We start from the raw sequence: 23,569 nt of genomic DNA on the forward strand, positions 1-23,569 counted from the left end.
ACACGCGTACCGACACACTTCACCCACACCGGGAAAATTATTTTTCTGAAGACAGTATCCCCTTTAAGGCCCTTTGGAGAGACAGAGAGAGAGTATGCCAGCACACACCCCAGCGCTATACCCCTAGAAAGAAACACAGAATGCTTTCCCCCAGTAGCGCTGTGTAGTAATAAAATGCCAATTATGTGCCCCCCCTCTCCTTCAAAACCCCCTTTCACCGTGTGTAAAGCAGGGGAGAGTCCGGGGAGCTTCCTCTCAGCGGTGCTGTGGAGAGAAAATGGCGCTGGTGAGTGCTGAGGGAGAAGCCCCGCCCCCTCGGCGGCGGGCTTCTGTCCCGCTCAAAGTTATTAAAAAAATGGCGGGGGCTCTTTTATATACATGTACAGTGCCCACCTGTACATGTATATAGTCTTTTGCCATCAGAGAGGTGTTTATATCGCTGCCCAGGGCGCCCCCCCTGCACCCCGCACCCTTACAGGGACCGGAGTGTGTGAGGTGTGTGGAGCAATGACGCACAGCTGCAATGCTGTGCGTTACCTCAGTGAAGCTCTGAAGGCTTCTGCAGCCTGAGACGTCTTCTGACTTCTTTTCTTCTGGCTCTGTGAGGAGAATGGCGGCGTGGCTCCGGGGGTGGACGCCCAGGACGAACCTGTGTTCACCCCCTCTGGAGCTAATGGTGTCCAGTAGCCGAAGAAGCAAAGCCTATTATTTAAGTAGGTCTGCCCCTCTCTCCTCAGTCCCTCGATGCAGGGAGCCTGTTGTCAGCAGTGGTCCCTGTAAAAAATAGAGAAAAAAATCCAAACAAAAATGCTTTCTAGGCAGAGAACTCAGGGGAGCTCCCTGCAGTGCACCCATTTCCCTCTGGGCACAGTGTAAAACTGAGGTCTGGAGGAGGGGCATAGAGGGAGGAGCCAGTGCACACCCAGAATCCAAAGCTTTCTTAAAGTGCCCTATCTGCTGCGGAGCCCGTCTATTCCCCATGGTCCTTACGGAGTCCCAGCATCCTCTAGGACGTTAGAGAAAAAACTTTAAAAGATATTGAAGAAAAACTCTGGAGCTTGCAGAGGGTGCAGCCTCTCCTGAGGGCACTTCTTTCTAAACTGACCTGTGAGAGGAGGCATAGAGGGGAGGTGCCAGCACACCCAGTTGAAGAAATTTAAAGTGCACTGGCTCCTTTGGACCCGTCTATACCCCATCGTACTAATCTGTCCCCAATATCCCTTACGAATGCTAGAGAAATACAGGTGCGTTTATTAGTAAGAGCTTTATTCATTGTAAGAAAATCACATCTCGATAAGACATATAGAGGAATTTGGAGTGGACATAAGAGGTGAGGAAAAGAAACCATTTTGTACAGATGACAGCGACCTAGATAAAAGTTTGGGTGATGTTGCCATCTCTCAGAATCCTCTAACATCTCAAAAAGGAAAAGACTCTGTGCCCACAGTTAGCGGAGAATACTGGGTGTGTGTGAGAAAAGGACAGATATCAATCTCCCATCTACAGCCTTCTACATTAGGTTCATACTGGGGTATAGACGGGTCTACTAGGAGCCTTGGGCACTTTAAGAAATCAATAGTGTGCCCTGGCTCCTCCCGCTATGCCCCTCCTACCAGACTCAGTCTAGAAACTGTGCCCGAGGAGACGGACATACCTTAAGAGAAGGACTTCAAAGGACAGTGGTGGGATTTGAACCAGCACACACAAAACAAGAGGAAAGCCATGCTAACCCAACTTGAACAGCAACAGCTGAACATCAACAATACTTTACCAAGTAACAGTGCAGCAAAACACGAAGCACCGGGCAGACGCCCAGTATCCTCTACGGACTACGAGAAAAGGATTTACCGGTAGGTAATTCAAATCCTATTTTCTTTTATGTCCTAGAGGATACTAGGGTCCATTTAGTACCATGGGGAAGTACCAAAGCTCCCAAACAGGGTGGGAGAGTGCTGAGGGTCTAGCAGAACTGAATGACCAAACTGAAGGTCCTCAGGAGGCCAAAGTATCGAACTTTTAGAACTTAGCAAATGTGTTCCAACCTGACCAAGTAGCTGCTCGGCAGAGCTGTAAAGGCGAGACACCCTGGGCAGCCGCCCAGGAAGAACCCACCAACCTAGTAGAGTGGGTCTGTACAGATCTTGAAACTGGCAAACCTGCCGTAGAATAAGCACGCTGTATAGTAATCCTGATCCAGTGAGCAATAGACTGCTTTGAAGCAGGACACCTAATTTTATTGGGATCATAGTGAACAAACAGCGAGTCCGATTTTCTGTGACGAGCTGTCCACTTCACATAGGTCTTCAAAGCCTGCACAACATCCAAGGACTTTGAAGTAGCAGAGGTGTCGGTAACCACAATAGATTGGTTGATATGAAACGCAGAAACCACCTTAAGAAGAAATTGCTGATGAGTTCCAAGTTCAGCTCTATCTTCATGAAATATCAAATTGGGGCATTTGTGAGATAACGCTCCCAGCTCCGACACACGTTTTGCAGAAGCCAAGGCCAACAGTGTGACGGTCTTCCACGTAAGAAACTTGACATCATCCTCCTGTAAAGGCTCAAATCATTCCGATTGTAGGAACTGCAACTCCACGTTGAGATCCCAAGGTGCCGTAGGAGGCACAAAGGGTGGTTGGATGTGCAGAACCTCTTCAAAAATGTCTGAACCTAAGGGAGAGAAGTCAATTGTTTCTGGAAGAAAATGGATAAGGCCGAAATCTGGATTTTTATGGAGCCCAAACGTAGGCCCACATCCACACCTGACTGCAGAAAAAGCAGAAAATGTCCCAGTTGAAATTCCACCGTAAGAAATTTCCTGTTCTCGCACCAAGAGACGTATTTTCTCCAAAGTCACCAGAGCGTCCACCGCCATTGCCTGTGGGTCTCTCGACCAGGAACAATACCGCTTGAGCTTCTTCTTGAGACGAGAGGTCATCATGTTGATTTGTGGAATTCCCCACCTACATGTCACGCACCTGAACACCTCCGGGTGAAGGCCCCACTTCCCTGGGCGGAGGTCGTGTCTGCTGAGGAAGTCTGCTTCCAAGTTGTCTACTCCCGGAATGAAGATTGCCGACAACGCCACAGCGTGTCTTTCTGCCCAGAGGAGAATCCTTATTACCTCTGACATTGCTGCTGTGCTCTTCGTTCCGCCCTGTCGGTTTATGAACGTTACCACAGTCACATTGTCCGACTGAACCTGAATGGCATGATCTTGAAGATGTGATGCCTGTAAAAGGGCGTTGTATATGGCTCTTAGTTTCAGAATGTTGATTGGAAGAATGGTTCCCTGACTTAACCATTTTCCTTGGAACTGTTCCCCTTGGGTGACTGCTCCCCACCCTCTGAGGCTTGCGTTTGTGGTTAGCAGAATCCAATTTGGAATCCCGAAACTTCGGCCCTCGGTCAAGTGAGAAGTCTGAAGCCACCACAGAAGAGAAATCCTGGCCTTTGGCGACAGACGTATCCTCTGGTGCATGTGAAGATGCGATCCAGACCATTTGTCCAACAGATCCAGCTGGAAGGGCCTTGCATGAAACCTTTCATACTGCAGTGCCTCGTAAGAGGTTACCATCTTTCCCAGAAGGCGAATTCATAGATGTACTGATATCTGGGGTGGTTTTAGAACATCCCGCACCATCAGCTGGATTACCAATGCCTTCTCTAATGGAAGGAATACCTTCTGTGCCTCCGTATCCAGGATCATCCCAAGGAACGGAAGCCTCTGTGTTGGTTCCAGGTGAGATTTTGGTAGGTTCAGAATCCACCTGTGTTCCTGGAGTAGTCGGGTTGAGAGGGCAATGATGTCCAACAACCTCTCCCTGGATGGTGCTTTTATCAGATCGTGCCGATACAGTATTATGTTCACTCGTTTGCAGTGGAGAAACATCTCTGCCATTACCTTGGTGAACACCCTCGGTGCCATGGAGAGGCCAAATGTCAGGGCCTGGAACTGGTAGTAACAGTCCTGTAATGCAAACCTTAGATAAACCTGATGAGGTGGCCAAATCGGAATATGAAGCTACGCATCCTTGATATTCAGAGACACCAGGAATTCCCCCTCCTCCAGACCAGAGATCACCGCTCTCAGAGATTCCATCTTGAAGTTGAACACCCGTAAGTACGGGTTCAGTGACTTGAGGTTTAAAATGGGCCTTACCAAATGGTCCAGTTTCGGTACCACAAACAGGTTGGAATAATAACCCTTGTTTTGCAGCTGAAGTGGAACTGGAGCAATGACCTGAGTCTACCAGTTTTTGAATTGCTTCCTGTAAAGTCATACTTGCTTCTTGAGAAGCTGGTAAGCCTGATTTGAAGGATCTGTGAAGTGGGAGTTCCTGAAACTCCAGTCTGTAGCCCTGTGTGATAAGATCTTTGACCCAGGGATCCTGGCATCATGTTGCCCATATGTGACTGAAATATTTTAATCGGGCTCCCACCTGCCTGTCTACCAGGCAGTGCGGTCCACCGTCATGCTGTAAGCTTTGAGGAAGCAGAACCGGAGTTCTGTTCCTGTGAACCTGCAGTTGCTTGTTTTCTGGGTTTACCTCTATTGCCTTTGACGGCTGTAGAAGAACCTTTGGTTTTACTTTTAAATTTGGCTGACCGAAAAGACTGCACAGTTGGAGCAGAGTAGGTCTTCCTAGCTGGGGGGCTGCGGAAGGAAGGTATGTAGACTTACCCGCCGTAGCCTTGGAAATTCACGTATCCAGTTCAGCTTCAAGCAGGGCCTCACCTGTAAATGGTAAGCTCTCCACGCCTTTCCTGGAATCCGCAGTCCACTTGCGTAGCCACAAGCCCCTGAGTGCTGACACTGCCATGGCAGTGGCGCGTGCGTTGACCAAGCCAATTTCTTTTATGGCTTCCACCATAAAATTTGCAGAGGTCTGTATATGCTGTAGGAGTAAAATTATCTCCCCCCTGGATAAGGAATCCAACCCGTCAATTAGATTACCTGACCAATTAGCAATGGCCCTAGTGATCCATGCACAAGCAATAGTGGATCTCTGGGCCACCCCAGCAGCTGTGTACAGGGATTTGAGAGTGGTCTCAATTTTGTGGTCAGCCGCGTCTTTTAAGGAGGCTGCCCCAGGGACATCTTACGTGACAACCTAGATACCGATGCGCCAACAATCGGTGGGTTTTCCCATTTTTTCCTATCATCCTGAGGAAAAGGGAAGGATATGAGTAATCTCTTAGGGATCTGAAACTTCTTATCAGGATTAACCCAGGTTTCTTCAAACAGAGAATTCAACTATTTTTTTTTTTAAATATGTTTATTCAAGATAAACAAATAGATAAACAATATTACAGGCATTGACAATAGCAAAAATAGGATTTTGGTACTTACCAGATAAATTCTTTTCTTTGAATCCATAGGGGGCACTGGAGTACTCTTGGGATATGGACGGTTCCACTGGAACTAGGCACTGAACAGTTAAACTTTGACTATATCTCCCCTCCATATCCCAGAGTACCTCAGTGTTTTTTTTTACTGAGCCGAACTGGAGCTATAGAGGTTGACAATGGAGACATACATATAACAAAAAAAATGGACAACAATAAAGTTGACACAAACAAAAATGACAACTAACAGTTGACACCAACCCGACAGAATTTCAAATTTGAAACAGTCGGTAAGAGTGTGTTACCATAATATTCCCTGCACTTACCACAACCAGGTAACAACTGCTCTGGGTGGGCGTCCAGTGCCCCCTATGGATTCAAAGAAAAGGATTTATCTGGTAAGTACCAAAATCCTATTTTCTTTTTCATCCACTAGGGGTCACTGGAGTACTCTTGGGACGTACCAAAGTTTCCCCCGTGGGCGGGAGAGCTATTTGGCACCTGTAACACTAAACGGCCAAAGCTAGATGCTGATGCCGCAAAAGTATCAAACTTATAAAAGCGCACAAACGTGTGCACTGACGACCATGTAGCCGCCCGGCAAAGCTGTGTTGTAGAAACTCCCCGACCAGCTGCCCATGAAGTTCCCACAGAACGTGTGGAATGAGCTGTTACCGAAGTAGGCGGCTGTAAACTAGCCTGAAGATAAGCCTGACGTATGGTCAGTTTTATCCATCTGGATAAGGTCTGCTTAGAGGCTGGCCAACCCCTCTTGGCAGCATCATAGAGAACAAACAACGTATCCGTCTTACGAACCGTGAACGTTCGAGACACAAACGCGTAAAGCGCGTACCACATCCAAAGTTTCAGAATGTCCTGATAACACAGGAACTACTATTGGTTGGTTGATGTGAAAAGATGACACTACCTTTGGTAAGAAAGCGGAATTCGTCCGAAGTTCCGCTCTGTCATCATGAAACACCAAATATGGCGGCTTGCATGACAAGGCACCCAAATCTGAAACCCGCCTTGCCGAAGCCAAGGCTAGAAGAAAAATTGTTTTCCAAGTGAGAAATTTAATATCCACTTGTTGTAAGGGTTCAAAATGAAAAGACTGTAAGAAATCTAAAACCAGATTCAAGTCCCATGGCGCTGTAGGTGGAATGAATAGAGGCTGTACTCTGAGGACACCCTGCATAAAGGTGTGTACTGATGGCAAAAGAGCCAATCGTCTTTGAAAGTAAATTGACAAAGCAGATATCTGCACTTTTAGTGTGGATAGACATAGACCTCCATCTAACCCCATCTGTAGAAATAACAAAAGACGGGATAACTTGAAAGAAGATGTCGGAAATTTGCGAGCTTCACACCAACCTATATAGGCACGCCAAATTCTGTAATAATGAGCTGCCGTAACCGGCTTTCTAGCTCGTAACATGGTTGGAATGACTGATTCTGGAATGCCCTCTCTTCTTAAGAGGGCGGTCTCAACAGCCACCCCGTCAAACGCAGCCGCGCTAAATCGGGGTAAAGAAACGGACCCTGTTGTAACAGGTCCAGACGTAGTGGGAGCGGCCAAGGATCGTCTGCGAGTAATCCGCGAAGATCCGAGAACCAAGCTCTCCGTGGCCAATGAGGCGCCACTAGTATGACTGTGACGAACTCTCTTTTGATCCGTTTTAGCAATAGCGGGAGCAGCGGAAACGGTGGAAACAGATACACTAGACTGTATGGCCACCGGACTGTGAGAGCATCCACCGCCACTGCTTCTGGATCTCTCGTTCTGGATACATACTGGGGCATTTGATGATTGTGGCGAGATGCCATCAAGTCCATCTGCGGGTAACCCCACCTCTGGACCAGCATGAGAAATACTTCTGGATTTAATGCCCATTCTCCTGGATGAAAATCCTGACGACTGAGATAATCCGCCTCCCAGTTGTCCACTCCCGGAATGAACACTGCCGACAATATGACCTGGTGGTATTCTGCCCAATTGAGGAGTCAAGCTACTTCCCGCATTGCCATGCGGCTTCTCGTTCCGCCTTGTTTGTTGATGTATGCGACAGCCGTCGCATTGTCTGATTGCACCTGAACCGCCTGCGCCTGCAGGATGTGCACTGCCTGTCGCAATGCATTGTAAATTGCCCGGAGTTCCAGGACATTTATGGACAGCAATCTTTCGTGATCCGCCCAGAGACCCTGGAGCTGAAGATTCTGAACTACAGCTCCCCAACCTCTGAGACTTGCGTCTGCCGTGAGAATTATCCAATTCCAGGTGCCGCACTGTTTCCCTGCGGTTAGAATCTGTACCCTGAGCCACCAGAGTAGAGACACTCTGGTCCTTGGAGACAACCTTACCCAGTGGTGAATCTGTATGTGTGAGCCCGACCACTGTGCGAGCACATCCAGTTGAAAAGGACGTGAATGAAATCTCCCGAACTGAAGTGCTTCGAAAGCCGCCACCATTGTGCCTAAGAGGCGAATGCACAAATGAACCGAGACTGTGCGTGGCTTGAGCACTAATTGTACCAGATGACGAATGACCCGTACTTTCTGTTCGGGTAGGTAAATCCTTTGGTCTACCGTTTCGAGAATCATACCTAGGAATTGAAGTCGTTGGGACGGAACTAGATGTGACTTCTTGAAGTTGACAATCCAACTGTGGTGAACCAGAACATTGTATGTCAGCAATGCCTGTTGAAGGAGTATTTGTTGAGACGGAGCTTTGATGAGCAGATCGTCCAAGTGTGGAACTATTATCACTCCTAGAGATCTGAGATGAGCTATCAACACAGACATCACCTTGGTGAATACTCGAGGTGCTGACGAGAGGTCAAACGGTAGAGCCTGAAACTGATAATGGTTCTGTCGTATTGCAAACCGCAAAAACCTTTGATGAGGAGGCCAAATCGGAATGTATAAGTACGCATCCTTGAGATCCAGCGCAATCATAAACTCCTGTGGCTCTAGACCTGCAATTACTGATCGTAGAGATTCCATCTTGAATCTGTAGTAAGTGACGTACTGGTTGAGGCCCTTTAAATTCAATATTGGCCTGACCGAGCCATCCGGCTTCGGTACTACAAACAGACTGGAATACTAACCCTGACCCTGTTGGTGCACAGGGACCGGAACCAAAACTGCTGCGTCCAGCAAAGACTGAATGGCAGTCTGCAGAATCGCCCTCTTGTCGTCCGACCGAGGCAGTCCTGTCCTGAAAAACCGCATTGGCGGGAGACAGTCGAACTCTATTTTGTAACCTGTTAAAACTAAATTGCGGATCCACCCATCTGTGGACGTCTGAAGCCACGCCAACTGGAATGACTGAAGACGTGCTCCTACAATAGGAGATCCGAGATGGGCTGGGAGACCGTCATGCCACTGGCTTACCGGTGACTTTAGTATCCTGACGAGTGGTATCGTCTACCTGGTGTGGCCGTTCCCCTGCCACGCCCGCGAAAGGACTGAGGTGTAAAAGATTTGAACGCCGGTCCAGAATATCTTTTTCTAGGCACTGTTGGAGGAAATGGTAAGAAAACCGACTTCCCTCCCGTGGCCTCAGAAATCCATTTGTCCAATTCAGGACCGAATAACCTCTCGCCCTCATAAGGTAATGCTTCTATTCCTTTTTTGACCTCTGCCTCAGCTCGCCAAGAGCGTAGCCAGAGCGCACGTCGTGCTGTGACTAGTGATGAAGAAAGGCGAGAAGTAAGCTGACAGACGTCAGTAGAAGCTGTACATAAATAGTCAGCCGCTTCCCAGATTTGATCAGCGAGAAGTATAAGATGATCATCAGTTAAGGCAGATCTGAGTTCTAAATAGAGATAGTCTGGCGCTATGGTTACTGTGAAAAAGTGCCTGCAGCTATGTTCAAGGTTTGGTTCACAACCTAAAAATGGAATGGAATTTTTCTGTAGATCTGAGTTCTGTTATCCATACCATTAATGCTTTAGTTACCCAAATGCCACTCAACCCAGGTCTAAGCAGCACTCTTGCCGCTGTATACATGGACTTCAGCATAACCTCTATTTTACGGTCCGAAGGGTCCTTGAGTGTAGTTGCAGCTGGTACTGGTATGGTTAATTTCTTTGTAAGTTTAGACACAGATGAATCCACCAACGGCGGATTCTCCCATGTAGCTGTCATAGACTCTGGAAACGGATAGCTAGACCTAACTCTATGAGGTACAGAAAACCGTTTATCCGGATTCTTCCTTGTTTCTAGTAACATTTTATTAAGAGATTCTGACACAGGAAAACAAACTGGAGTTCTTTGTCGTTTAGTAAAAACGACCTCATCATTTGTCAGAGTCTCCTCAGTTTCTGTAAAATTCAGAGACTGACGCACTGCTCTGATGAGATTATCAATACCTGGCCTGTCAAAATCGTCACCCTCTGACTGCTGGTCTACTTCGCCCTCCTCACCCATATCTTGTAAAGTGAGGTCTGGCGAAGAATCATCAGACATTAACATAGCAGCCGGTAGCTTATAGGAAAAATGAAACTTATCCCCTTTAGTCAAAGAAGATCTGGACCTTTGGTAAGGCTGAGACCCCTCAGGAAGTTCTAGCGGTCTCACCCTATATTCAGATCTTGCCGCCTCTCGCTCCTGCCGAGAGGCGGCCAACTCTGATTGCAATCCAGCTAAAACATCTGCTAATATAGCCCATGGCGGTTCCGGGGTTGAAATGGGATTTGAAACCGGAGCAGGAATTGTATTTGTTTCAGAATTTACAACACATACTTTACATGTGGTAAATCCATCAGGTAATACACCCTTACAGACATTGCAGTAAACCTGCTTCTTGGACTTTGCTGGTGTCTTACTCATTATGCCAAAAACAAACAAACAATACAAATACAAAGACAAAGAACCTGTGCGACTCAGTAAATAGCACTAAGGTGTCTCTATATCTCTGGCCAAATGTGCCAGTAATATGTCTGATCCCAAAATCCCCCTAACACCCCAGCGCCTTCAATGGTGGATAGATGTGTACAGGAAATTCTGAAAAGAAACAGGAAAAACAGGAAGCATGGTTTATATATGTCCCCATGTTCACAGAATATCACAAAGTGCAAACATTAATCTATGTAGCAGATTATACTTAAATGCATATACCTGTTACTTATCTATACAGCGCTGCTGGCTCTGTGTTAGGTCATACATACTTTCAAAGAAGTGTGCCTCCCCCTCTCCCCCGTGCTCCGTGTACCGCTACTCTGTACACGGAGACCGGCCTTGTGCGCCCTCCGGAAGTGCATCGGAGCAGACGATATGCCGTGTGGAGTGGCCTCCAAAGACCAGCGTGGCTCAGCGTAGCGGAAGAGACATTAACACAGCGGCGCTGGAAGCGGCGGCGGGCGGCTGCGGGCAGCGGCGTGGCACAAATACACACACAGTAATCCCACACAGCGGGGCGGCAGCATGAGCTGACCGCCCCAAACAACATACCTGGACCCTGTGGTGAGGGCAATGACGGGGCTTCTCTGTAAGCACTGTCAGCCTTTTACTGCAGGTGTCCTGCACGTGGAAGTGAGGGAGCTCTTTTTAGAGAGGTCCAACACCCACAGCTGCAACAGCAGCTTTCACTATCCCAAACCCTCGCCTTCTTGGAAGGGGGAAAGGGATGTTTTCAAAAAATAATCAAAGAAAAAAATCAATAATTGTGGATCCACTTCCACCAGCCTAGTTGCTCTGTGAGCACCGAAAAAACACTGAGGTACTCTGGGATATGGAGGGGAGATATAGTCAAAGTTTAACTGTTCAGTGCCTAGTTCCAGTGGAACCGTCCATATCCCAAGAGTACTCCAGTGACCCCTAGTGGATGAAAAAGAAAGATGGCAAGGCAGTCTGTGGTAAGGAAGATGTATCAAGGTACAAAAACAAAGACAGTATACAGTAAGGGGAGGCTAGTATCACAAAACCACTGGTTATTGTTAGAAGGGAAGCATTCCTTTGTCCAAGAGTTCTAAATTATATCAAATGGATAATCTAAAAGCCCTTCATACCGACTATTTAGTCATATCTGGGAGGGTGCATATCTAAGGTAGCCATACATCAAAAACTTTATGTGATTTAGATTCAATGTCTAGGAAACATTCTGACCAATCCAGCTGGTATAGGTATAGAAGACGAGGAAACACAAGAGAGAAAGAGACAGGGTTCAGATACAATCCACTGTGAGAGAATAGTTTTTTTTGTCATAGCAGCAACTTTGCCTAAAAGGAGGCGATTACCTTTAGAGAGAGAAAGGGGAACAATAAAGGGAAAATGGTTCCATAGGGTCCAGGCCATGTGAATCGTAAAGGGAATATGTAATACATTAATAATATAGGATCCCACCTCTTTCCATAAGGATTGTATTAAGGTACATGACCACATACAGTGTATTAAGTCTGCCCCAGGTGTAGAACATTTGAAGCAATTGGAGGTGTCCGAGACCCCTGTCAAAAAGCGAAGTCGAGGAGTATAATATGCCCTGTGAAGCAATTTATAGTTAAACTCTGCATACGATGTAGAGACCAGTTGTTTATTCAGTGTAGTGCAAGATGCTATAATAGTCTTTAAGGGGATGTCTGGAAACGTGATTGACCATTTGGCCATACCAGTAGTAAGGGTAGAGATATTTAAAGTCTTCCTGGTGTGTGAGTAAATAAAGGAAGTAGTAGCCGGGGAATCCGGATTATTCCGTGTTACAACATCTAAGACATTGGATATATCGGTGACAGTCAAGTGGGATAGTCATTTGGTAATATAGCTACGAATTTGAAAATATGCAAATAAAGTAATATGTAAAGCTGGAAAACGATTTTGTAGAAGGGAGAGAGAAAGAACAGAGGAACAATCCCTGTCTAAGAATTGGTATAACATACGTAAACCCTGGAAATGCTACAGCCCAATTATCTTATCAGTCTCACCATGTTGGAAATCATAGTTGTGAAGGAGTGGAAGAAATATAGTTTGAGAAGGGGAGAGAGCATGTCTTTTTTTCGTAACGCACGCCAAGCCAAATAAGGAGTGTGAAGTAAGGGGTTGGTCTTTATTAAGTGGGAAAGAGATGTGGGCGGCCTATGCAACAAAGACACTAAATTACAGTCAGGGCTAAATGCTTGATCTAGGGTTACACTAGTATAAGCGTTATTCCCCCCTATCCAGTCCAGTGCAATTCGGTAATTTGCTGCAAGAGCATATTCTTGTATGCAAGGCAAATTAATTCCTCCCAAAGATAATGGCTGTTGTAATTTGAATAAGGAAATTCGGGGGCCGTTTTCCAGCCCAAATAAACTTAGATAGAGCAGTACTAATAATTTTTGCATCTCTTTTCAAAAAGGTAAAAGAGAGCATCTGGAATGGATAAAGCAGACGAGGGAAAGAAACCATTTTATATAAATTACACCATCCTAGATAGGAAAGCGGGAGATGTTTCCACTTTTCAAAATCAGCCAGCATTTGATTAATAAAAAAGGTCATGTTCACCAAATAACAATCCGTTGGTGCAGATGGTATGCGTAAACCCAAATATACAATAAAGTCACGGGCCCAGCGAAGGGGAAACCTAGACCCCCAGTCCAATTTCGCAGCGTCATATAGAGCTAGAGCTTCAGTCTTGGTAAAATTAATCAAAAACCCAGAAATGTCATTAAATCATTTCAATGTGGATAACAGCGATGAGAAGGCATTCTGTGGATCACTGAAATAGAGAAGCAGGTCATCGGCAATAGCTGATACCTTAACCTCATGTGCGCCAACAGAATTACCTTTCCATATGGTGTCTCTAAGAAATGTACGGAGTAAAGGATCCAGGGACAGATTAAAAAGTAATGGAGAGAGGGGGCATCCCTGCCGCATACCTCTCTGTAATGCAAAGGAGGGGGAATTAACACCATTAATAGTTAAGTGAGCTGTCAGATGGGCATATAGCATACTAAAAATCCCAGTGAACCATGGTCCAAATTGTTGGACATGTAACACACGTAATATATGCGACCAGGAGACACGATCAAACGCCTTGTCTGCATCACAACTGACCACAATAGCTTTTTTATTGTGTGTATCTATTACTCAGCACAGCCGCAAATAGCGTACGGATGTTATGCATAGACGTGAGACCCCGCACGAATCCCGTCTGAGCAGGATGCAGTATTCTAGGTAATACCAATTGGAGACGTGAAGCAATTAATTTGGTAAAAAATTTCAAATCTTGATTGAGAAGAGAGATTGGTCTATATGATTGTACTAGGGTGAGATCTTTCCCTGGCTTCGGGAAGACTATTATCCTAGCATCGGTGAAATCATGTGGGGGAGAGTGACCAGATAATAGGGAGCTAAATAAGGTCAGGAGATGGGTCATTAAATGGGACGAAAGGAGTTGATAATATTCAGCACCAAAACCATCAGGGCCTGGGGACTTGCCTTTAGGAAGCGATTTAATTAAGGACTGGAGTTAGAGTTCCGTAACGGGAACAACCAAAGAGTCCCTCTCCGCTTCGGTTAAAATAGGGAGTTGTGAGTCAGTAAGGAATTGCATACCTAGGGTGTAAGAATCTGGAGGAGCCGTGTATAGCTCCTGGTAATAATGTAAGAAATGTTCAGAAATAAGCAAGGTTTCTGTGATAGGGGCCTAGGAATCCGCACTGAGTTGCAGGATATAAGAAGGAGAATTACACGTGTGCACTAAATTGGCCAGCAACCGACCAGGTTTATTAAACCCCTGAAATATCTGTTATGCTGAGCACTGTGTGAATACTGGGCACGTTCCGTACAAAGGGCATCATACGCATGTTTCTGCTGCGGGGTACACTGGGCTCCACAAGGAAAGACATAGGGGTGTAGAGTAGGATCTTGATCCGAGGCACCAACAGGCTGAAAAGCTTAGACTGTTCCCTGAATGCATAGCGCCGCCTCCTCTATAACGCCGCCTCCCTGCACAGGAGCTCAGTTTTGTAGTTGGTGCCGCAGATAGCAGACACATAACAGAGGGGCTGCGCTGGGCAGCCCTGAGAAGAGCTTTTTAGAAGAAAAGTGAAGACTTCAAGGGCAGCAGCAGTGTGTATATATCTTTTGACATTCACTGCTGCAGCTCCATATCTCCCCAGCGGCGCTGTACACTCCCGAGCCCTGGTTGACGGGTAACTACAGCAGGAGGCTCCAGTTTTCTTCCATCGTCAGGCACACACGACGGGGGCTCTCCGGGATCGCGTGGCCGCACTTTGGGAGGCCGGTGAGTGGGTCCCGCTTGCGGGACCCGTACTTTATCGCGATCAGTGGGAGGCGGGCCGCGCGCGCTGGCGGTGGACACTGTGGCAGTACAGGCGATCCCACTAGATCACCAGGGCATGGGTGCAGGTCAGGTTTTCTCTTAAAGCCATTTTAATAGTAGCCCACAGTACCTGGTGGTTTTGCCAGCAGGGGGATAAGGCTAAGACCTGGAGCCCCTCCCCCAGCCCCAGGGCGCCATTTCCCGCAAAATGTTCCCGCCCTGGAGCTGCTTATCTGTCTTTTCCTCACTCCCTGTCTGGGTGCCATTTCTCTCAGCTACACTGTTCCTGGGACTGCTTGGGCAAATACTTCTGTGTAAAGCCGCCTGGTTGTCAGCGCTGTGACTTTACATGACACTTAAGTATTCTACCTGCCTAATAAACAGTGTTAGTTAAGAAAGAGTGCATTTAGTCAGGGTTTTCCAGTACAATTACCCTGTGCTATACATCCAGTTCTTACTGTGCAGTGTTATATCTATTGACTACATAGCTATATCAGCTGGTCCAGTGCAGTATTATTGTTGGTAATAACATCTGCATTGTATAACTGTGACTATGTGTGTGTGCATTAGCTTGCTGAGTGGTTTCCATTTCGTGTCTCTCACTCAACTTGCTATCCCTATATTCTATAACCCGAGGGGGCTTGGTGCGTCAGGTCTTATAATAATATACGATATTCACAAGATATACTCTAATACGTATTTTTCTCTGTGATTTTAGTCACCGTATCTCTCCTGTGTTCCTGCTTGTGCTGACTACACTGCGCAGGGGTTTGGGTAAGAGGTATTGTGCTGATGCCAATTGTACTGTGTTACCTGATACTGCAAGTTATGTCATGTCTGCTTCTGACGGTAACAGTTCTGGGGCGGAACACACTGCCGGTGTTGCTGAAGCCACAAATCCATATGAGGAGAATATAGCAGCTGTGGGTTCTGGGGGCTCCTTGCCCCCCAGTGGTACTGTGGCAACGGAGGTCCATAATGACCCACCGTGGGCTGCTTTTTCCACGCTTCTGCATACGCTAGTTAATAAATTAACACCCCCTATGGGACCCCCAATGCCGGTACAACCGTATGTGGTCCCTGCAGCTAATCCGCCGTGGGCGGTTATTTTATCTGCTCAGTTGAAGAAGTTGAACCAGTCCCTGACTACTAAAAAGTCTGACCCTCGCTCGCCTAAGTCCAAGGGGTCCTCTAAGCGAGCTCTTATCTCCTCACAATCCACTGCTGTCACTGACACCTCGTCTGATAAAGATGGCACTTACACTGACCCCACAGATTCTGACTCAGATACTGCTGATGGATAGGGTTGTTCACATGTGTATGTTCCTGATCTTTGGAGGCTATTAAGTTGATTTTACAGATTACGGATGATCCCGAGCCATCCGTCCCTCCTAAGAAACCAGATAGGTTCAAGCGTCAGAAGGTGGTTAAACAAGTTTTACCTCACTCTGACCACCTAGTGGATATACGTCAGGAACCCTGGGAAAACCCGGGTAAGAAGTTTGTGCCTCAAAAGAAGATGCTGGCTCGCTATCCCCTCGCAGCAGAGCTGTCTAAAAATTGGGAAACACCTCCTCCAGTAGACTCACATGTGGCTAGGATGGTAGTTTCCTCAGCTCTACCTGTCACTACCGTCACGTCTCTAAAAGAGCCTACGGATAAACGTGTGGAGGGTTGTCTAAAAGCGATTTACACCCTCACGGGTGCTGCACAAAGGCCCACTATTGCAGCAACATGGGCTGCAGAGGCTATTGAAGCATGGGCCTTGGAGTTAGAAGCTGAAATCTCTTCTGACCATGCTAGACAATGCTTGTCATATATTGTCACAGCTTCTAGCTATATTAAAGAGGCGGCTTCTGATGTCGGTATCCTAGCAGCCAAGGTCTCTACTAAATCAGTCCTGGCTCGCCGGATTTTGTGGCTGAGATCCTGGTCTGTGGATCTGGACTCTAGAAAAACCCTGGAGGTACTCCCTTTCAAGGGAGATATTCTGTTTGGGGAGGACTTAATTAAATAAGATTGTGGCTGATATTGCTACGACCAAAACCGCCTGTCTGCCAAGTACTGCTCCTTCTGTCTCGAAAGCTAAAGGTACTTCCTTTCGCCCCTTTCGTCCTTCAGGTAAAGCAAAAGGTCAGGCGTACAACAAGCAGGCCCACACTTCCAAACCTAGTAAGCCAAAGCCCAAAAGAGCCTGGGCAGCCCGCCAGCCAGCTTCCAAGACCGATAAGCCTGCCGCATGACAGGGCGGGCCTCCCCCTGGGGGATCCCAGGGTGGGGGGCCGGCTTCTAGGGTATACCCAGGAATGGTTGAAGACCACTTCAGATGCTTGGATACTGGAAGTCGTCACTCGAGGTTACGCCATAGCCTTCAAGAACCGACCCCCTCATTGATTTGCCAGACAGACGTCCAGACAAAGGCAAACACTCTACATTCGGTGGTACAGACCCTCCTGGATACAGGAGTCGTAGTACAGGTGCCTCTTGCGCAGAGGGGCCGGGGGTACTATTCTCCGCTGTTTCTAGTCCCGAAACCGTATGGGTCCTCCCGGCCCAATCTCAACCTCAAGGCATTGAACAGGTTTGTGAAGGTTTCCAAGTTCCGTATGGAAACCCTTCGCTCTATAGTTCTGGCCTTGGAACCTGGGGACTACATGGTCTCCCTGGATATACAGGATGCTTACCTGCATATACCTATAGCAGCATCACATCAGCAATACCTGAGGTTTGCGATTGGCAACCTCCATTACCAGTTTCGGGCGTTACCTTTTGGTTTAACTACGGCTCCGCGAGTCTTCACCAAAGTTATGTCGGTAATGACGGTGTAGGGGTCAGGATACTGCCGTATCTGGACGACTTGTTAATCCTGGCAAATTCCCCAGAACTTCTCCTACGTCATCTGGATATGACTGTCCAGTTTCTACAAGCCCACGGGTGGCTCATCAACTGGAAGAAATCCTTCCTGGTCCCTGCTCAGAGCATGGTGCACCTGGGAGTGCTATTGGACACTCACAACCAGAGGTTGTTCTTGTCTCAGGAGAAAGTCCTGAAGCTTCAGGACAGGATTTGTTGCTTCCTTTCTCGTCCGCAAGTGTCGACACATTCGGCGATGCAGGTGCTGGGCCTCATGGTATCAGCATTCGACATGGTGGAGTATGCTCAATTCCATTCTCGCCCCCTCCAGAGGCTAATTCTAGCCAAGTGGGACGGCCTGCCTCACCGGATCAGGTCTCACATGATCTCATTGACTCCGGAGGTCCGTCTGTTGCTGCTATGGTGGCTCCGGGACCGACAATTGTCCAGAGGCCGTCCATTCTGGATATCCAACTGGGTCCTGTTGACGACAGATGCCAGTATAAGAGGTTGGGGCGCAGTGCTGGAGCAACACTCCCTTCAGGGTCGGTGGACCAAGGAGGAATCTCTCCTCTCGATCAACATTCTGGAATTGTGGGCGGTCTTCAATGCGTTGAACCTGGCCCAGCATTTAATTCAGAACCGTACTGTTTAAGTACAGTCAGACAACGCCACCACAGTGGCTTACATCAATCATCAATGCGGCACTCGAAGCCGCTTGACAATGAAGGAAGTCTCACGGATTCTACATTGGGCGGAACGCCATCTATCGGCAATATCCATTCCGGGAGTCCTGAATTGGGAAGCGGACTTTATCAGTCGTCAGGACGTACATGCCGGCGAGTGGGGCCTCCATCCAGAAGTGTTTAAACTCCTAGTGGAAAAGTGGGGCCTTTCAGACGTGGATCTGATGGCGTCTCGACACAATCACAAGGTTCCGGTCTTCGGAGCAAGGACAAGGGATCCTCAAGCAGCATTCGTGGATACGCTGGCGGTGCCGTGGAGGTTTCGGCTGCCGTACGTGTTCCCTCCGGTGTCTCTCCTGCCCAGGGTAATTCGGAAGTTCAAGCAAGAAAAAGGAAATCTGCTTCTCATAGCTCCAGTGTGGCCCAGATGGCACTCGTCAGTGCGTCCAATTCTACTTCCACAACGCCCAGACCTCCTCGTTCAGGGCCCCTGTGTCTACCAGGACCTAGCCTGGCTGTCTTTGACGGCGTCTCTCTTGAAGCTTCCGTCTTAAGGGCTAAAGGGTTTTCTGAGGCGGTCATTCAAACTATGTTGCGGGCCCGGACACCGGCTTCGGCTCGGATTTACTATAGGTTCTGGCATTCTTACTTTGTTTGGTGCGCATCTAACGATTATGACGCTTCCAAGTTTAGTATAGCCAAGTTGTTGGCTTTTCTTCAGCAGGGCCTGGACTTAGGCCTGCGTCTGGCCTCCCTCAAGGTTCAAATATCTGCCTTGTCGGTGTGGTTTCAGAGAAAAATTGTGACCTTACCTGATGTGCATACCTTTACTCAGGGTGTGTTGCGTATACAACCTCCCTATGTCCCGCCTGTGGCTCCTTGGGACTTGTCGGTTGTTTTGGTGGCGCTATAAGAGTCTCCGTTTGAACCTCTTGGCTCAGCTGATCTTAAGTGGCTTTCCCTTAAGGTGGTGTTTCTGCTGGCTATTGCTTCAGCTAGAAGAGTGTCGGATTTGGGTGCCTTGTCTTGTAGTTCACCATATCTGATATTTCACCGTGATCGGGCGGTTCTTAGAACTCGTCCCGGATATTTACCTAAGGTGGTTTCTTCGTTCCACCTTAACCAGGAGATTGTGGTTCCGGCCCTGGTCTCTCCTGACTTGTCTCCCAAAGAGCGGTCTTTGGATGTGGTACGGGCTCTCCGTATCTATGTGAAAAGAACTGCTTCTATTAGGAAATCTGATTCTCTCTTTGTGCTGTTTGGATTTCACAAACGGGGCAGGCCTGCTCACAAGCAAACTTTGGCCAGATGGATTAGAATGGTGATTGCACATGCTTATGTGAGGGCTGGTCTATCAGCTCCTGCTCACATTATGGCCCATTCTACTCGGTCTGTTGGACCTTCTTGGGCGGCCCGCTGTGGTGCGACCCTTGAACAATTGTGCAAGGCGGCTATGTGGTCCTCTGTGAACACGTTCATAAGGTTCTATGCCTTCGATACTGCCGCTTCCCAGGATGCTTCCTTTGGACGCTGGGTTCTTGTGCCCGCTACAGTGCATCCCCTCCATAAGGAACTGCTTTAGGACATCTCCTATGTCTTTCCTTGTGGAGCCCAGTGTACCCCACAGCAGAAAACGAGTTTTATGGTAAGAACTTACCTTTGTTAAAACTCTTTCTGCGAGGTACACTGGGCTCCACAACGCGCCCACCCTGACGCACTTAGCTTCTTTGGGTTGGTATGGCATTAGCCGCTGACACTTCTCCTGTCGTGAGAGTGTGATGTATGTGGCTACTAACCGTTGTCGTCTCTTTTCATGCTACTGCATTGGGCTGGTTAACTAAAAACTGAGCTCCTGTGCAGGGAGGCGGGGTTATAGAGGAGGCGGCGCTATGCATTCTGGGAACAGTCAAAGCTTTTCAGCCTGTTGGTGCCTCAGATCAAGATCCTACTCTACACCCCTATGTCTTTCCTTGTGGAGCCCAGTGTACCTCACAGAAAGAGTTTTAACAAAGGTAAGCTCTTACCATAAAACTCGTTTTCGCGGCCAGATAAGTTTGTCGATTATCTAAAGATTCATGAAGCAGCAAGGCATCATAAGCTTTTGCCAAAGAGCGACTCAACTCATCCAATTTGGTAGTCAATAATTTACGCTTCCTGGACACATATTCCATAATGTGGCCACGGAGCACTGGCTTCGATGCTGCCCAAAACAAATTTATGTCATCTAAATGAGTGGTATTGTCCGTCATGTAATTGAGAAAAGCTTGTACAATATGGTTACGAAAATCAGTTGATTTATGAAGATAGCTAGGAAATCTCCAATTGTATGATGTCAAAAGGGGGGTTTCTAATAATAAGTTGAACCAGACAGGGGCATGATCAGAAATATCAATAAGCGTTATACCCGAGTCCTCCACACTCTGATATAGAGAGAGGGATATCAACCAAAAATCTATCCTTGAGGATGTATGATGGAAATGGGAATAAAAGGAATATTCGCGTGCAGTAGGATGTTGGCACCTCCAGGGATCACAAAGCTGTAAAGAATCAAGAAACAGCTGTATGGGGTGTGTTGATGTACGTCTATCACCTCTGTTGGTGGAGGACCTATCTAAACCTAAGGAGAGTACATTATTAAAGTCCCCACCCAGTATGAGTGGTCCCTCCACCCAGCCCTGTAATTTCACAGAGTTCAGTGAAGAAAAGACCATTCGGGGTAGTAGGGGCATAAATGGTGAATAGAGTATATAATGAGCCACTTAATATCTTAAGAAATAAAAAGCGGCCTTCAGGGTCAGCCCACGTATCACTAATAGTGAACTGTAAGTGCTTTCTAAATAGTATAAGGACGCCTCTACGTTTAGCCGTGAATGAGGCAGCCTTATATTCCCCTAGCCATTTGTCCCTGAGGACATTAGGATCTTTTATATCCTAGTTGGTTTCTTGAAGAAATGCTATGTCGGGTTTAAGGCGCTTGAGATGGGTTAAGACTTTACGCCTCTTGATTGGGGAGTTCAACCCCTCCACATTCCATTATATAAATTTAAGGCATTTTTGTACCCGGGTAGAAGTATTGCAGGAGGCGGCCATATCAGCCTATACCCAGCTTAGGCCAAAAAAGGAACATGAGCGTGAATTGTAATCATCCCTTACCTTTCCCAGCGAGCAGGCTGTGGGGACACAATGTGAGCCCAAAGTACCACCTTTTCACTAGTAAATGAGAATAAGACATGCCAGTAACATACCAAATACTGTAAATAACAAAAACAGTAGTATTAACATTTGTAGAACCGGAAAAGGTGACCCGAGGAGACGCCTACATAACCCAAAAATATCAAACAGCCAAGATAAGAGAAAGGAAAGAAAAAACGAGTTTTATGGTAAGAACTTACCTTTGTTAAAACTCTTTCTGCGAGGTACACTGGGGTCCACAAGGCGCCCACCCTGACGCACTTAGCTTCTTTGGGTTGGTATGGCATTAGCCGCTGACACTTCTCCTGTCGTGAGAGTGTGATGTATGTGGCTACTAACCGTTGTCGTCTCTTTTCCTGCTACTGCATTGGGCTGGTTAACTAAAAACTGAGCTCCTGTGCAGGGAGGCGGGGTTATAGAGGAGGCGGCGCTATGCATTCTGGGAACAGTCAAAGCTTTTCAGCCTGTTGGTGCCTCGGATCAAGATCCTACTCTACACCCCTATGTCTTTCCTTGTGGAGCCTAGTGTACCTCACAGAAAGAGTTTTTTTATCATAGGAGGAATAGGTCAAGGGATGATTCACGTTCAGAGGTTCGTCAAAAATTGAGAACCAATGATAATATTCACACGCACCAAGTGCCACAGAGAACAAAGCCCCAGTATAGGTTTAACAAATATTCTCAGAACATTCAGTCACCAGCTAAATATTATCAACATTCACAGTCACAGATGTTACCGGGTTGGAAAACGGTGCCACAAAGAACGTGGCACCGGGAACCAACCATGACAGTCCATAATGAAGTTTCCCCTCAAGAACAACGCTCTTTTTTAGATCGAGGAAGGAGAGAAAAGAGAGGGCCAGTATTCAGAGGAACCAAACTAGTCACACACAATCGGTACGATCCATTAATGAAAACACCAAAAAGAGGGAGAGATACCGACCCAGAGGGCGGAGAGGAGGTAAGAGAAAGGAAAAACCAAAGATTTTGGTAAAGCCAGTTGGTATTTTCAATCTCTCCTCCACCCCATTAACCAGCACTGAGGAAGTCTTACTCACCAAAGGGATGAATTTCGCACCTACTACACGCCCCAATTTCTTTGAGCTCTTTATTAAGCTCAATAGATTTGTCAGAGGACTTTGCAGGAAAAGATTTTTTGCGGTCACAGACAAGCAGAAAAATCAAGCAAATACATGGAACTCTGATGTCATGCTTGATCATGATGATACGTCTGGTTTAAACATATTAAATTACTACTTGAAAACATTGACCATGACAACTCAGAAGAGCAGTCACCAGCATTGCTTTTTGATAGTAATAGAGACATCTTCAAAAAGAAGTCTCAATTCTTTCCCACACAACATAAAACAAGTGCGATAGACACTTTTTATCATACAACTTTGGAAGAATTCCGCAAGCTGTGTGACAACAAAATACACCCATGTCTATTTAATCTCCATGTGGATGAAAGGAAGGCCCTGAAGAGGCTTGCTGATGATCAACTGCTGACCATCAAACCAGCAGATAAGGGGGGAGGGGTGGTAGTGCAAAACACCGAAGACTATGTTAAAGAGGCAAGAAGGCAGTTGTCGGATACCACTTTTTATAAAACTTTGGGATATGATCCTACTTTAGAATACCAAAAACATTTAAAAAGTTTATTGACATCAGCATGCACTGAGAATGTACTCACTCGTGATGAATTTGATTTCCTCTACCCCCTCCACCCAAATTTATTATCACCTCCCCAAGGTACACAAGACACTGCACAATCCTCTGGGTCGTCCAATTATTTCAGGGATTGAGGGTCTCACATCCAATTTGTCTTACTATGTTGATTTTTACTTGCAGCCTCACGCATCCTCTCTGAGATCTCATATCCGAGTTCATCCAATTAGTGGAGGGTTTGAAATGGAATTCCGATTATAGGTTCGTCACGTGACGTTCAGGCCTTGTACACAAATATCCCACACAAACTAGGGATAGAATGTGTGGCCAAAAGCCTATGTGGTGATACTGGAATCTCAGAGAGGAAACGGGAATTCATTGTGTCCGCCATCTCGTTTATTTTATCTCACAATTATTTTTTATTTGATCACTGTCACTATTTACAGGTCCTCGGTACAGCGATGGGGACAAGGTTCGCGCCCAGTTTTGCCAATATCTACATAGGCAACTTCGTAAAAACCTACATCTGGGGAGGCGCCCACGCTGCGAACCTGGTC

This window comes from Pseudophryne corroboree, chromosome 1 (assembly GCF_028390025.1).
Source record: "Pseudophryne corroboree isolate aPseCor3 chromosome 1, aPseCor3.hap2, whole genome shotgun sequence".
Lineage (NCBI taxonomy): Eukaryota > Metazoa > Chordata > Amphibia > Anura > Myobatrachidae > Pseudophryne > Pseudophryne corroboree.